The 15,907-nt window shown below is 50.7% G+C and overlaps 1 protein-coding gene across 9 annotated transcripts in view; it reads right to left on the minus strand.

Annotated features, from left to right (window-relative positions):
- LOC147732730 (NXPE family member 4-like) overlaps nucleotides 1-15,907 on the minus strand; it is a 572,962-nt gene that overhangs the window by 133,554 nt on the left and 423,501 nt on the right. For all 9 annotated transcript variants that reach the window (XM_086957288.1, XM_086957286.1, XM_086957290.1 and 6 more), the window contains one exon: nucleotides 11,880-11,923. The gene's annotated coding sequence lies outside the window, so the exon portion shown is untranslated. The remainder of the gene's footprint in view (nucleotides 1-11,879; nucleotides 11,924-15,907) is intronic.

Genomic DNA, 15,907 nt, shown 5'->3' on the forward strand with positions numbered 1-15,907 from the left:
TGTGGATTGGATCCGTATAGTCAAATAATGTGTCATGGTGTGCAGTGTAATTATGTGGATAGTAATTGTGTGGTATTGAGTATATTGGAATTATGTGGCATGGGATTGTGTGTCATGGATTGGGATTGTGTATCTTGGAGTGAGATGATCTGAAATGGTATTTTGTGTTGTGGAGTGGTATGTAGTGGAGTTTACTTACGTGGTGTGCTGTTAAATATTGTAGCATGATGTAGAATTTTGTGGTGTAAATTGAATGTATGTGATGTGTTGTGTAATTGTGTTGTTGGTTTGAAATATGTAGTTTGTTGTTGAATTAGTGGTGTGGAATGGAAATGTGTAGAGTTTAATTTGTGTGATGCGGAAGTATGCTCTGCTGAGGGAAAATTATGTTGAGTGGTAGTATGATGCATGGTGTGAAGTGTAGTTATGTGGAATGTTGTTATGTGGCATGAACTAGATTATTGTGGAGTGTATTTATGCAATATGGAGTGGATCATTATTATTTGGAGGTAAATTATGTGGTGCTGAGTGGTATTTTATGGAGTGTAATTATGTTGTGTGATGAATTATGTGGGGATGAATTGTGGAACTGTGTGACGTGTGGAATTATGTTGCATGGTGAGGTGTATAATTGTGTGGAGCTGGAATAATGCAGCATTTTGCAGAATTGTATTTTGTGGAGGGTAATTATGTGCTTTGGAGTGGAGTGTAAATATGTTGTGTGAAGTATAATTATATAGGTTGAAGTGTAATTACGTGCAGTTGAATTGTGTTGTTTGGATTGTAATTATGTGGTTTGGAGTGGTATTACGTTGTGTGGAATGTTATTATGTGATGTGGAATTATGTGGTATTGAGTGAAGTGGAAATATCTATTTTTTATTTTTTAGGATTGTAATTATGTGGTATGGAATGTTGTAGGGTTAACTTATTTATAGTAGAAGGCTTAGCAAGCCACGATGGCGGCCGTGTTTTGCTGAGGCTCCGCGATCGGGCTTGCATCCTGCCCGTTTCCAGGGATCGCCGTGAGCCTCAGCCAACGAAACAGTGACCGGCGGAAGCGGCAGCACCAGGGGCTTCATTCGAGAGAGCCGTGGCCGCTGCTGAAGTGCGGCATTAGAGGAGGAAATTTCATCTGCCGGAGCGGGGAGCCGGACCGCAAGATGGCGGCCGCGTCCCCGGCCATCTAGACCCGAGACGTCTGCAACCTTTTTGCCGGACCGAAGACCCCGGGGAACACGCGCACGGACCAGGGCAGTGGAGCTCCTGGCAGGTCGGCGCAACTGACTCCCGGAGGTGTGTTCGGCACTGGGCTCGCCGCGGCGAGCGCGCATCGGCGCGCAAGATGGCGGTCAACGGACTGGAGCCTCACCCCACCAGCACTCCTACCCGGCTGGATGCCGGCCCGACCACCGTGCACTGAGGGACACCAGCGAGCACACCACCAACGCGGTGCCCGGACCCTCCTGCGACGGAGAAGCTCCCGACGGGTGGTAAGTGCCAGCTCCCCCCTTCCCCCCCCCCTGGGGGCCCTCATCGCTACCTCCCCAGTGGCCTCCGACCCCCCCTGAGACCCCCAGCGGTCACCCAACACCGCACTTCCTGGACGGGGGAACGAAGCAGCATAGACATTCCTGGCACAGCGGACAGCCCCGCTGATCGGGCTGCCTGACCTTAACATGGCGCCCGGAAGGGCTCAGATACCAGGCCTGGTCCGGGCCTCCCCATAACGATGGCGGCGGCGACCCCCCCCAGGATACAGCGGAGGCACGCAACAATAAGACCAGCTCCTCACCACCACGGTTCCACAGGAACCCTCCACTCAGCCCACCCTACCTCGACTCCCGCCATAGACTATTCACAGCCTCGAGGGGAGAGGGGTGCAGCTGGCCCCATACCACGCCAATAGCCTGCTGCCGTGAGCCTGCAGACGCCAACGCAGGCCCCACCACCGAACCGGAGGGGCCCCGAGGCGAGCCCAGGGGTACCTCGACAGCCACAAAGACTGCTTACTTGACCCCCACAGGATTGGCCCTCGCCCCAACTACCCGTGGCTTCAGGACTCCACGACGCCGCGGCGCCCTCTCCCACAGCCCAATGGGGAAACCAAGGGGCACGCAGATGACTGCCGTCCCTGAAACGGCCATCGAGAAAATGCCGCACACAAGGACATGGACTCAGGCAAACACGCCAAACGCGGATCCCACGCTATCGGCGAAACTGGATCAGGTACTGGCGGCTATCGAAATGTCCCGGCTCTCTATGGAGGAACGTCTGGGTGCCCTGACGACGGACATCAGCCTAATCCGCGACGATCACCGCAAACTGGTGGATAGAGTGAAGGAGGGAGAGCGAAACGTGGCAGCGTTTCAGCCCACGGTGAAAACGCAAGAAGCAGACATGAAGGAAGTCATGCGCCGAGTGGCGGCCCTCGAGGAGCGCACAATCGATTTGGAGGGACGCTCAAGACGTTGCAACAGCCGCGTCCTGGGACTGCCGGAGGGGATTGAAAACTCGGACCCGCTGACCTATATGGAATCATGGACCAGTTCGTTTACCCCCGAGTCAGAGCGGTCAGCGTTCTTCTCAATCGAAAGGGCACACAGGGTCCCCGCCAGGAAACCCAAGCCGGGCCTACCTCCACGCCCTATGCTGGCTAAGTTCCTACATTTCCGAGACCGTGATGCGGTGCTTCGCGCGGCCCGGGTGGCAGGCCCCTTGCAAGTGGAAGACCAACAGGTCATGGTGTTCCCGGATTATGCCCGCGAGGTACAACAGCAACGCTCGACCTATCTGGAGGTTAAAAGGCGTCTCCGCGAAAATATTCTCCAATACTCCCTGCTGTTCCCGGCCCGCCTTAAGGTGCTTCATAACGGGAAATCCATATTCTTCACCAAGATGGAGGATGCACAGGACTCGGCGGAGTTCCACTGCCCGTTGATCCCTAAGCCCGGTCCCCAGCGGAGACAAAACAACGACTCACGACGATCCAGAAGACGAGGCACGAATCACACCCGGACAGACACCTCCAAGAGTCAAGCATCCTCACCCTCGGGCTCGCCCGATCTCACGCAAATTATGCAGGAGCGGCGGGACGCCCTACGGGCAGTGACCAAACTGCACACTTCTTCCCAAGCCTCGGACCTGGAGAGCCAACCACACCTGTTCACCTCTGAGAAGGACCGGGACAGCGACGGCAAAATGTCAGGATTTGGTCCGATCTCATCTCCCCTCCTTGCGGTGCATACAACGGACACTACCCAAGCAGGCCAACCTGGCACCTCTTCAGGATGAACAATTGGACGATTGCTGTATCCTCTTTCTTTTTGGTTGTTGATCGCGCTGTGCGAAGTTTGCGCGCCAAAGAGGCTTAGTTAGTTGGCTGTATATGCACACACGCGAATGTCATCTCTCCTACAACAGCCCGATCCGCGAATAAGCCCGGCAGTAACACACGCTGCCACCCCCACAGAATTTTGTTATATTTCTCCCCTAGTGGGACACTAGTTTGGATATGCCACCCCCGGTGGTATATCCCTGGCATTGGGACTGTTCCCCACCTTTGGTTCTACCTGTTGTAGCCCCCGTTAGACCCTCCCCCACACATACGGAAGCATGGCACGCAGGAGCACATACGAAACACAGGACCTCGGGGTCCTTGGGAGGTACAAGGGTGCCCCACTCACAAGCACGGAATCACAGCAATGGCGACTTCACGGTCGGACGTTAACGTCCTCACGCTGAATGTACGGGGCCTCCACACACCTAGCAAACGCTACTCCGTCTACTCCTACATTAAGCGCATGTCAGCTTGCGTAGCACTGTTACAAGAGACACATACCAACGCTGCCGAACTGGGCCGATTACAGGCCAAATGGCGAGGGACCTTTTGTGCCACGACCTACTCAGCATTCGCTCGTGGCGCCTTAGTGTGGGTTAGGCCAAGCACCCCTTTTCGAACACTTAGACGGGTGGTTGACAGGGAGGGCAGATACGCACTATTAGAAGGAATCTTAGACGGGCAAGGGGTCCTCCTGGGCAGCATTTACGCCCCTAACACTGAACAAGATAAATTCTGGGATCACCTCACAGTCGTCCTGGCCCAATTCACTACAATTCCATGGATTTTGGGAGGTGATTACAATTGCACGCTGAACCCCGCTTTGGACAGATCACACACCCCCGCAGGCTCCCCAACCCCCCGACAGGCGGAACTCTCCAGAGCCTGGACCACACACTGGGCACTCACTGACGCGTGGCGACACTTACACCCGCTGGCCCGTGTCTACTCGTTCCACTCGATTCCACACAACCTTCGGGTCCGTCTGGACAGGTTCTTATGCTCTGCACCTATCCTCCCAAAGGTAACATCCTCGGACTACCTGGGTCGGATCCTCTCGGATCACGATGCTCACATTTTACGCCTGATCTGGCGCCCCCCACACCAGCCAGTCCCCACCTGGCGCCTTCCTAAGGACTGCTTATCAGACCAGGTTTCAGAGATACGCACAAAACCAGCATACAGGAATACTTCCTACACAACGCGGATTCAGCATCATCGACGTTAGTGGAGTGGGATGCATTCAAAGTGGTGGCACGGGGGGAATGCATACAACAAATTGCAGGGGTTCGCCGCACACTAGAACAGACACTCCTCACGTCGGAACGGCGCCTGGCTACGCTTACGAAACGAACCGATGACTCGGAAAAGAACGTCGCGCTCACGGCCGAGGCGAAGTCGGTATACCAAGCTGCCTGCGCCGATCTCCGGAAGTATAATTTTCGGGCCTATGCCTCCAGAGTACACAAAGAACAGGACAAAATGGGGGCAATGCTTGCCTGGATGGCAAGGCAGGACACCGAGACCAAGCCAATTACGGACATTATCAATCCGGAAGGCATACTAGTGCGATCCCAGGCCGAGATCCTCCTGACGTTCCAACACCATTACGCACAGGTATACGAGGCCCCAACCCGCTACACTCCATCATGCGTGTATCGCTTCCTCGATTCACTGACGCTGCCCACGATATCGGACGCCGACAAGCGCACGCTTGACACTAAAATAACACCCTCGGATATCACTCAGGCACTAAGCGCCCTTTCCCGGAATAAAGCCCCGGGGCTCGACGGTTTCCCACTGGAGTACTACTCGACATTCTCTGCCCTGTTGGCTCCCCGACTGGCTCGGATGTTCGCGGCAGCTCTCCATCTGGGAGTGCTTCCCCAGTCACTGCGGGAATCCGTAATTGTGACCTTCCCCAAACCCCACAGGGACCCTCTCCAACTGGGATCGTATCGTCCTATCACGCTCCTATCGGCGGACTGAAAGGTCCTCGGGAAGATCTTGGCTGACAGGTACACCCAGGTCATACGCCCACTGGTCCACCCTGACCAATGTGGGTTTGTGCCGGGCAGGAACACCTCACAGAATATCCGCCGCGTCTTCCATGTTCAGGATCAGGTTCGGGACAGATTCCCACGCGCCGCTTGCCTGATTATGGATTTGGAAAAGGCGTTTGACACTCTCACCTGGCCGTACCTATTCGCGATCCTGAGTCGTCTCAACGTTGGCCCGACACTCATGGCATACACTCGCCTCCTGTACACCGACCTAACAATGCGAGTGCGGATTGGGAAACACATCTCGTCTACATTCGAGGTTCGCCGAGGCACGAGACAGGGGTGCCCCCTATGACCCCTTTTATTTGCCCTGGCCATCGAACCGCTGGCGGTCAGACTGTGTCAGAAGGGAATCCATTGGGGCATCCCGCTCACGGACGATACGCATTGCGTCTCTCCGTACGCAGATGACCTCCTAATATATGTCCGAGACATAGAGGCGGATCTAACTCCCATAGGAGTGGCGCTGACAGAGTTTGCGGACGCCTCGGGACTCCAGGTGAACTGGGACAAGTCCACGATCTACCCCTTCCACCTGCGCTTACCTCCCCGGGACGTCGGGCTGGGAACCCATAAACTCTTGTGGTCCGCGGAAGCTCCTCGGTACCTCGGTATCCGTCTGTACCACTCTCCGGCGGACATCTTTGATGGCAATCACCGGAAGGTGCTCGCTAACCTACGCACGACTGTAGCCTTCTGGAACAAGCTCCCGCTGGCCCCGATAGGACGGATAGCCCTGGCAAAAATGGTGATGCTCCCCCGACTTCTCTATCACTTCACGAACCTGCCGGTGGTGCCGCCCAAATCTTTCTTTCTGGACCTCAACTCTCTCCTAGGTACCCTTATTTGGGGCGCGAACCAACACAGAGTGGCCTTGAAAACCCTCCAACTCCCCACAACACAAGGCGGACTCGGAGCTCCTTCCTTCGAGTCCTACTTCCTGGCGGCACAGCTTCAATGGCTATCGTATTGGACAGCGGACCGCTACACCCAGGAGACTTTCCCCCCCCCGACCGGTAGAGTTCCGACCCCGGAGCTCATCCGTCTCCTTCTCCCGGGCACCAAACCCAGACGAACATACCCCCACCAAGTCACGATAGCGCGCCAATGTATGATGCGGATCCACCGGATGGCCCCAAGTAGGACCCCATACTCCCCGTTACTACCGCTGGCAGGATGCCCCAGACAGGACTCCTATTTCTCGGCGCCAATGTTGGCTGAGTGGACACATTGCGCCATCATGGATATGGAGTCGCTCTTTGAGGAAGGACAGCTGAAACCAATCACTCAGCTGGCCGCAGAATATGACCTTCCCCCAGGTCAATTCCTCAGGCATCGACAGCTACTCAAGGGATTCCGCCCCTACCATAATCTCAGGGCAGGGGAACCAGACACGCACCCAGTAATACACACTATCCTACACATGGGAGTGGGACGCCACTTGGTCACCTGGTTGTATAAATCAATCCAGGAACTCTCGCACACCCCCCTGATGGCCCTACGGGCCACATGGGAGGAGGACATCGGTCGCGCACTACACGGCTCAGAGTGGACCAAGGCGCTCAAGGCCCCGAAACGCGTCTCCAGGAATGCTCGATTCAAAAACATCCAATACTATATACTACACAGGGCATACCTCACACCGGCGCGCCTACAACGGTTTTACCCATCCACACAATTCCTATGCCCCAGGTGTCGATCCCCCGATGCAGATTTCCGTCACATGTTTTGGGACTGCCCCGACCTCCACTCCCTATGGAAAACGGTGCACGACACACTGGCAGATCTCACAGGCCTCACAACACTAGCCTCCTGGGAATCCAGCGCACTAGGCATCCTACATATCCCTAAACAAGAACCTGTACACAGGCGGTTCGTGTCCTTGGCGCTGCTGCTGGCAAACAGATGCATAGCTATGCATTGGCGATCCCCGGAGGGTCCCCCGATAGCAGCCTGGACGGGAGCAGTTTGTAAGTGGGCGGCGGCGGAGGAGGATGCCCTGAGGGAGGAAGAAGCCAGGGGCGCGCGTAAACATCCCATCTCCATGGAATGGGCCATGCTCCTACACAGGTTCCGGCAGTCCCTGCGCACAGAAGACCCACCTACGCCCCCCCCCCAACCCCCCTCCCTCTCCCGAGTGAACACATAGCTCCTGGTCAAGACCCTGACCCCACACTGACCATCCCACTAAGCACTAACATGGAATGCTCCCGCTCTCTGACTACACCACCTTGATATGGGCGCACTTTGAGGGAACCCCTTGTCTCCCGACATCCAACACCTGCTTTTCTTCTACCAAGCACCTGCTAACGCCTATATGCTCCCCTCCACAGTTGTGTTTCCCCAGTTACTGGTAATACAGTTATAAGAACTGTACAGACCCCGATCCTACGCCACCAAGGCGGGCATTCATGTACCCACTAGTATCCTCCCTTCTCCCTTACGGAGCACGATTATAGGATCCCAGCCTGAGAACTTATCTGACTGATCTGTACTGTTTCATGGAAGAAATGTCAAATTCCACAAGTTTGTACACAGAAAAGTTGCGCGCATGGCTGACCGTGGCTGAATGTTGAAGCCACGCCGGCAGTTGATTCTCTCTGTGCCCAGGTATTATGATGCAACAATAAAAACAAATTAAAAAAAAAAAACGTATTTATAGTAGAAATACATTTTGGGTGGCATGGAATTATGAGATGTTCAAAGGTACTGTGTAGTAGACTTAGCATAGCTGCCAAGGTATCAGATTGTGATGTGTGACATTTTCATAATTTCAGTGTAATTATGAGTGACATTTCAACGACTCCGAGTAACACTTTCTCGTGAGCAAATCAAGCATTGAAGAGGAGGGAAACATAAATATTAGAAATGACGCCCATTTGAGCAACTAGAAACTCTAAGAAAGTCACTGAATTAAAGTGTGCTACTGAAAACTGAGCAGTCAGACTGTGAATGTCACCCATTATTACAGTTAAATTATGAAAACGTCACACTTACCAATGTGAAACCTTGGCATCTATGAGGGAATCAGTGTGAAAATGTGCTCGAATTGAGGTGTATTCTGCTGCACCCTCATGGTGACCAGCCTGCCAGGTGTCTTTGCAAACTTGCAAGCGCCAAGCAGTTTTCCATCAATACATAGGATGTTCTCTGCAGAAATCAGAGGTTTGCCTGCGCCAGGTTACACTTACTCCAGCACTTTAAAAGTGGCAGTTCATTCAAGGTCCAATCAGGCCTCCCATAATGTCTGGTTACTCTGCGTATAAATTCTGCAAAGTTGTTTTTAAATGCTAATCTGTCAGATTAAACCTTCCAAAAAGAGCTGCTTTCATCTATGAGTAATCAGTCCATTTCTGGGATGCTAAAATCACAGTAAGACCCAGTGACTTACCCTCTAGTGCCTCCTCAGTGATCTTCTGTTGGAGATAGGGTGCACCTGGGATCTAACATGTTTTAGGACTATGTGGGGCCAGACTGCCCTGGGCTGAAGTGTTTCGTCCATTTAGCCAGGAGTGTGAGGAGGGGAGATCCGCCCCTGAAGCAGTATGTGCAGTGGTGCTTCTGATGATCCCAGACTAGAGTTAGGCCACAGCTCCCTGCACCACGGTAGGCACTTAGACCCTCAGTGCAATCAGCTTGTCTGCAGAACAAGGTCTGTAGGTGCATTAATACAACACCTGCTGGACGGATGGGGACCTGAGGCCTCTTCTGTGTGGGTGTATAAATTGGGCCTCATGGGCCTGCGCCCAGCAGGCAGAGGACCGAACTTGAGAGGCTGGATGAGGCAATATAGTAGACTGTAAGAGCATGACTCTTGATGGGCTCTGGTCAAAAGAGGAGCATTGAGGACCACAGGAGGGCCAACAGGCATTCAATGGCTGCCAGGTGACTGACCACAGTAACAGGTGGAACTACGAGAGATGACTAGAGGCGCAAACCCTCTGAGGAGCAATAATTCATGGCAGTAAGGGGAGGGGAGGTTATGTCTATGCACTCCGAGAGTGTGATGTGCAGTATCAATACAATGTCACCTGGGTACAGTAACGCTTTCAGAAACTATTGTCACTCATTTAGCAATTACTCAATGTAACACCCACAATATTTGCAGGCTCTGGCTCATCTCCACCTGCCCTCTTGCATGATCTGCTCTGCCACTCAGGCAAAATTTTCGGCCCCAAGAGTTAGACGATTACCCATGGGAGGCCGCTCTTTTGCCTGCTTGGGGCCTTCCTTATGGAACTCTCTCTCTGTGTTGCTTCGCACTGAAACTCTTTACGGCAACTTCTGTAAATGCCTAAAAACCTGGGTATTTATCCAATAATTTCTTTTCATTCCCTTCTGTTCCTTACAGGCTGGCGCCGGGAAAACCCTCTTGGGCAGCTAGTGCCCCTAATAAATTAAAATAACATAATCAGTGCAGCTATATATCTATCTTGCATCTGAAGAAATCAATGCTCTGACACAGGTAAGAGTTACCAATACACCTAGGCCACAGGACTTACGGGACCTTCACAATATACGTTTTTGTTTTTCATTACGGTATGTCTCCTGCTGAAAGAAGCTATTACAGCCATGTGAAAGTTTTGAAGAAAACAAGTAGGAATCAGCCTGGAAACAGACTCCCACATGTTATTCCTTTAATACTTACTCATCGTTTATTTCCGTTCCCCCAACAACAAAACAGCAATGAAATTGGGCAATTAAGCGCTATGGTGTCATCGTGTTGGAATCTTAGATCCCGGGTCCTCCATGAAGAGTGTCCATTTTTGCACATTGCTCCCCGCAGGGAGGCAGAGGTTATCCCGGGTCACATCACCCACTCCAGAGCTCCGTGCCCTTCTCGAGCTCATAGCTCCCGTCAGGAGCCAATCCTTGCATATGTCGCACTTGAAACAGCTGACATCGTAGGGCTGCCGGTGCATGGCGTGCGCCTGCAACAAATCCTTGCGAGACCTAACTTTATGGACATACTACGGAAATACAGCAAAATGTTGTGGGTATAGAAAAGGGACATTCATTACAGGAGTACCACACAGGCAGCTGTACTGCATAATGAAATTTACCGCATCGCGTTTAGGAGACAGGGGAAGTGTAGGAAAGTGGGTTTCTGTGCAGTAACCCCTCCACTCTTTGTTAGACTACTGATGCACTTTTACTTGGTGTGCCCTGGGTACCTGCCAATCAGGTTCCCAGGGCCTGTGTTCTTTCCCCAAAACAAAGCCAATTGGCATCTCTGGCCACAGGCCCCTGGTAAATGGTACCACAGGTACCCAGGGCTCTGTGACCAGAATAGGCCTCTTAGGGCTGCAGCACTTATTGTGCCACCCGTAGAGGTCCTGTACCACTACACTCACACACTGCCTTTACAGGCTGCGTGTTTTGGTGCAGAACAAAGTGAAGATTCGACATGGTGCACATCCCTGTGTGCCATGCCTACAACCCACTGCCCTGGCATAGTTCAGTCACCCCTCTAGTTGGGTGCACTATACCAGTGGTGAGGGTACAGGTGCATGAGCTTTGTACCCCTACAGTGTCTAAGTCCATTCTTGGACATTGTAAGTGCAGTGCTGCCATTAAGAGTATATGGTTGTCAGGGCTCACGGGAGATTTCCTCCTCATAAACCCTGTGATGGCCACTGTTTGTTCCCCCTTTCCACAACCTGCTGAATCTAGGACTCTTCCTTCTTGGAGTTGGAGTGTGTGCTAGCAACGCTGGTCATCTTAGATGGCCGCCAGCACACTCGTTGTTTAGCAGTCTAGATGTTCTGCCCACTTAATTGGGAACTTCAGGTGAAGCGCGCCCCAACGTTCTGTGGCGCACTTCGGCAAGACTCTGACCCGGTTAGGACCTACCTTGAAAGTCGTCGGGATTAGACAGTCAGGAGACGTCGTTTTGGCAGCGTTTCTTCTTCGTCGGGCTAAAGAATCTAGTGAAACGAAGGTTAGTGTTTCTGCAAGCTTACCCAGCAGACTAGAGAGCGCATGTTCCAACAGCAGTGTTTCCGAGTTTTTGTCAGTGCGCATGTGTCCCCGAGTTATTTTCAATGCGCATGTGTCTGGAGTAGTGTTCCTGGTAATTTGGCTATGAACGTTGTGTTTGGCTTATGGGCAGAGTGTCCGGTTGAGTTCACTTCACAGTTTTGAGGAAGTGACAACAGTTATTTCAATTTGTGCGCAAGTATTGATATAAAGAAATGTTTTCAGTTATTGCACACTGAATTATTGAAGAAGCGTTTTAAGCAGCACCTATGAGTTAGTATTTGGTGAAATATATGTGAAGCCTTGCGTTTAAGTTGTTAAAGGTTTAAACTAGACATGAAAAGGGTTCGTTATTGCCTTCAGTTCTGAGTTACCTTAAGAACCATTTGGATAAAAGAATCTTTCACCACGATCACAAAGAATAGAATAAATAGAACACAAGTGAGTAGAATAGAATACGGAAGATCTAGGAAACCTTCACTGTGTATAAATACTCACCCTGTTATTTCCCTTGCGAAGTAGATGTGGAAATCAATCAGAAACTGAAAAGCAAGAAAAGAAGAACGGATATTAATAAAAATAAATAATCAACACATTCTACAGAAGAGAGGCAAGCCCAAGGAAAATTTCTGGTAAGATAAGGAACATATAAAATAAATGCATTTATAAATAGCAGTATATTGTTAATAGAGTAAGTGAAAGTTGAATTACCTGTTACAGCCTGAGGAAAAGAAGAAGACAAGGCAGAGAATTCCAAGAAGATTACAGGGCAGTCTCTTCTCTCTTCCACTCCCCTTTCCCCCCTCGGTACTTACCTGCTTGGGTGTCAATAAAACCCGGCGGAGAGGTAGCTAGGGGAGAGTTGGGAAAAGGCATCATTCTGCTCCTGTGTGTTTGTAACACAATTGACTCTGACAATGGTGCTGGGAGTTTGGCATTACGAACCCCACAGCACCATAATGGCTACACTGAAAACCGAGAACTTTGGTATCCAACTTCTCAGCACATTAAACCCACACTGATGCCCATGTGGGATTTAATGAAAAATGCACACAGAGGGCATCTCAGAGATGCCCCCTGAAAACGAACCCACCTCTAGTGTCCCGACTGAGTGGCTGCTTAGGTTGCTATCAACAGACATGTTTCTGGACCCCTGGGTCGAGAGCCTCTCGGGGGCCTGAAACAATGCACATCCTGGGACGAGGTGCCAAGCCTCCTCCCCCAGGATGGGCAGGATTCACAAAGGGGAAGCTTGAAAGGCTTGCCGCCTTTGTGAGCTTCCCCAGACCACTTGCTGCTTTCAGCAACTGGTGCCCACTGGTTCTGCCCTCAACTTTGGGCGGGAGAACCGGTGGGAAAAACAAGTGAGGAAGAGAGGTGTGCCCACCTCTGCCAACTCCACCCCTTAGTTGGGGGAGGCGAGATGCAGCCCAACTCCAAGTACCCGCCATCTTGAGGATGGGGGGACCCAACGAACCAGGTACAGGCTTGTGCCCCTCTCCCACTGGAGGGTGGCACAACAGGGGGTGTACCCATCCTAGGGAAGGGACCCATTGGTCCCTGCCCTCTACCTACCTGTAATGCCCCTAAATCTAGTATTTAGGGGGCACCCTGAACCTTACTTCCTCAGATCCAGAAATGACAAGAAGAAAAGAAGAAGTAGGACAGAGCAGCAGTACAGCCAGCTAACAAGAGGAAGATGCCCACTCGAACTTGCCTTGACCTGCCTCAAGCCTCCAGCCGACGCCTGCGGTCCAAATTCAGAAGGCCCCCCTAACCGCGACCAGGAGCTGGTAAGAAGATCCGACCCCAAAAGGAACCCCTGCACCTGACGCCCCACAGCTTTGGGTGCCCAAACCGATGGTGCCTAACCAACCCCTAACTTCCCAACTTACCTCTCAATGTGGTTGTCGTATCCAGAAGTACTGTGTCTCCCGGTCTGCAGTGCTTTTGTAAACCAGAGGTTCTCCATTGAAAACAACAGGGCGCCCGATGTCGAAACAGCACTCTACACCCAGCCGCCTCAGTGCCGCTGAGGGTGCGCCTTTTGTGCTACTTTATTTCCCCATTTGCCCTGACCTAAATTCTAGGAGATTTGCTCCCACAACCCAGTGGCCTGCTGGCCAGCAGCCACCAACAGGAGGCCCCCTATCCCACATGGGATAACATTGAGCCTCAATACTCTGCACCCGGCCGCCCTAGTGCCGCTGAGGATGTAACAAGAGTGCATCACTGACCCCGGGGGACACCTGAGTCTAACCCCAGAACCTTAACTCCCACCATCGATAACTTACCTGTGAACCGATAATCTGTTTTTCTTCCTTAGGATAACATTGACAATATTCTTCCAAAAAGTTTCTAAGTGTGGAGTTTTGAAATCTAGAAATAGTCTTTAAAAATCACAAGAATACCCAAAATGTATTTACTTACCTGTTTGCAGGAAATGTCCCAGTGCTGAATCTAGGTATCCAGCACCGAGTTAGAAAAGTAACGTAAAAAGTAACTTACCTGTAATTTACTGAAACAGCCTATTCATTTCAATGTACTGTATTTACTAAGTATTGCAACCTACGGCATCCCCTGTAAATCAAACAAAGTACAATTCCTATTGCATTTTCAAACTGTTCTACAATCAGCAACGTATTACTGTAAAGCTTTTAATGCTTAGCTGTGCCAGGCTTGCTTGGTTCTAAAAATAAAACAACAGTATATATTTTTGTGTGAATTAATTTGATGACTGAGTGTGTACATCAAATGCTTAACACTGTCCTCTGATACAGCCTTACTGCTCAACCACTCTACCACAAATAGAGAGTAAGGTTCTATCTAACTTCAACCTCTGCCTATCCTGGGGTCACCTGGACTCTATACACACTATACCTCATTTTGGTGTAGTATATATAGAGCCAGTTTCCTACTGGAAGCACCAGAAAACAGACATCGGCACATGGAAATAATACTAAACCAGCATTGATTAGCAGCACTGGTACCCGAGGAGGCGCGATGCCTGTTATGCGTGATTTTGCATTTCAGTGCGGTGATGCAGATCACCACACTGAAATGCGTTAGTCTAACGTCAGATGTGTGGTACTTGGCAGGGCTGAATTAGGTGGCGTGGATTTGGACAAGCTGTGCACGCTAAGGCTTTTATGTTATGGGGTATAAAGTGGACGTTTGTCTATTTTTCTTTGTCAAAATAATATGGGCTGTGTTTTTTTACCTTCCGGTACATTTCTGAATAATTTGTTAAGCTAAATTGTATTGTTGCACTGTGTGTCCATGCAGGGAAGAACAAGTGTCTGGCAGACATGCAAAAAAATCATCTTACGTCACAGTATTAACTTCCACACTTCTAAGCAGTAATTACAATCCTAGAATGAGTTACCTGTTTGCTTTGCGAGCCTCTATAAGTAGCAAAGGTTTTAACCCCTTGCATGCTGATGACGAACCCCAGCCGTCATGCACTACGGTGCTCGTGTGCTGATGACGGCTGGGGTTCGTCATGGCCCGCCCCTGTTCATTTGTTTACAGCACAGGAGCGGAAACGGGCCAGCAGTGAAGGGGTTAAAGGGACTTGTTTTTGTGCAAGGTATTGCTTTTCCCAGTTCACGGAAGGGATAAAAAACATCTCCAGATAATAATAAGGTTGAAAGGAAGGTGCAAAATCAAATATTGATACGTGTGGATCTGGTGAGGACTGCGGGCAGCAAATGCTTCATACGCTATTTGCATAAGAAAATACTATATATTTTTTTCATTATCCTCCATTAGTTATTAGTAAGGAAGGGAGAAGAGAAGCGTTCACCGACAGCATTCAGTTAGTCTTACGGAGACAAAGAATGCTGTGGTCTGTGGTAGATGTCACCCAGAAGTCATAGGTATATGTATCAGGAGCTGCCATTGAAAAGAAGTGGAAATGCGCTTTAGATGTTGCCGGTATTGATGGCTACTGTGCAGTTGTAGACTTCACTGGGTTGACAGTGGGTGGGGAAATGCTACGTTGTCACTATAGGTTTAATTGCATGAATTGTGCATTCTCTCTGTGTTTGTCCTTGGGGTACTTGCTGACTGGTGCTACACATGTGATTAGGTTTGCCTTTGACAGGAGGTATGGTTTAGTGGGGTGCATAGTGTACAATAATGTTGGTGTGAGGAAACAAAAACTTGGACCCTTGGTACATTTAATACTATTGTGTGCATCATGCAGAGGATGAAAAGTAGCAGGAATGGCTTTGATGCCGTAGAGGCTAGCAGGAAGAACTGTTTTGCGGTGGTCAGTTGAAGAGATTGCTTAACATGTTTTAAACTACCAACGTGGCATTGGGGAGGGCAGCAGCTGAAAGGCTCTGTCTTTACTGGTAGGCAGTTGTTAGATGGGGACCGGCCATCCGTCTTTCTGTCGGTGGTGGACAGGGGAACAGTGGTCGTCGATCGCAGGTTTGAAGTGACATCCGAGGAGTGGTTTTAAAGGCGGGCAGAAAAGCATAACTGCGGGTTACGTAGGGGTGAGAGTAGAGTTAATGGAT

The sequence above is a fragment of the Lissotriton vulgaris genome, chromosome 2_1 (assembly GCF_964263255.1).
Source record: "Lissotriton vulgaris chromosome 2_1, aLisVul1.2, whole genome shotgun sequence".
Taxonomy (NCBI): domain Eukaryota; kingdom Metazoa; phylum Chordata; class Amphibia; order Caudata; family Salamandridae; genus Lissotriton; species Lissotriton vulgaris.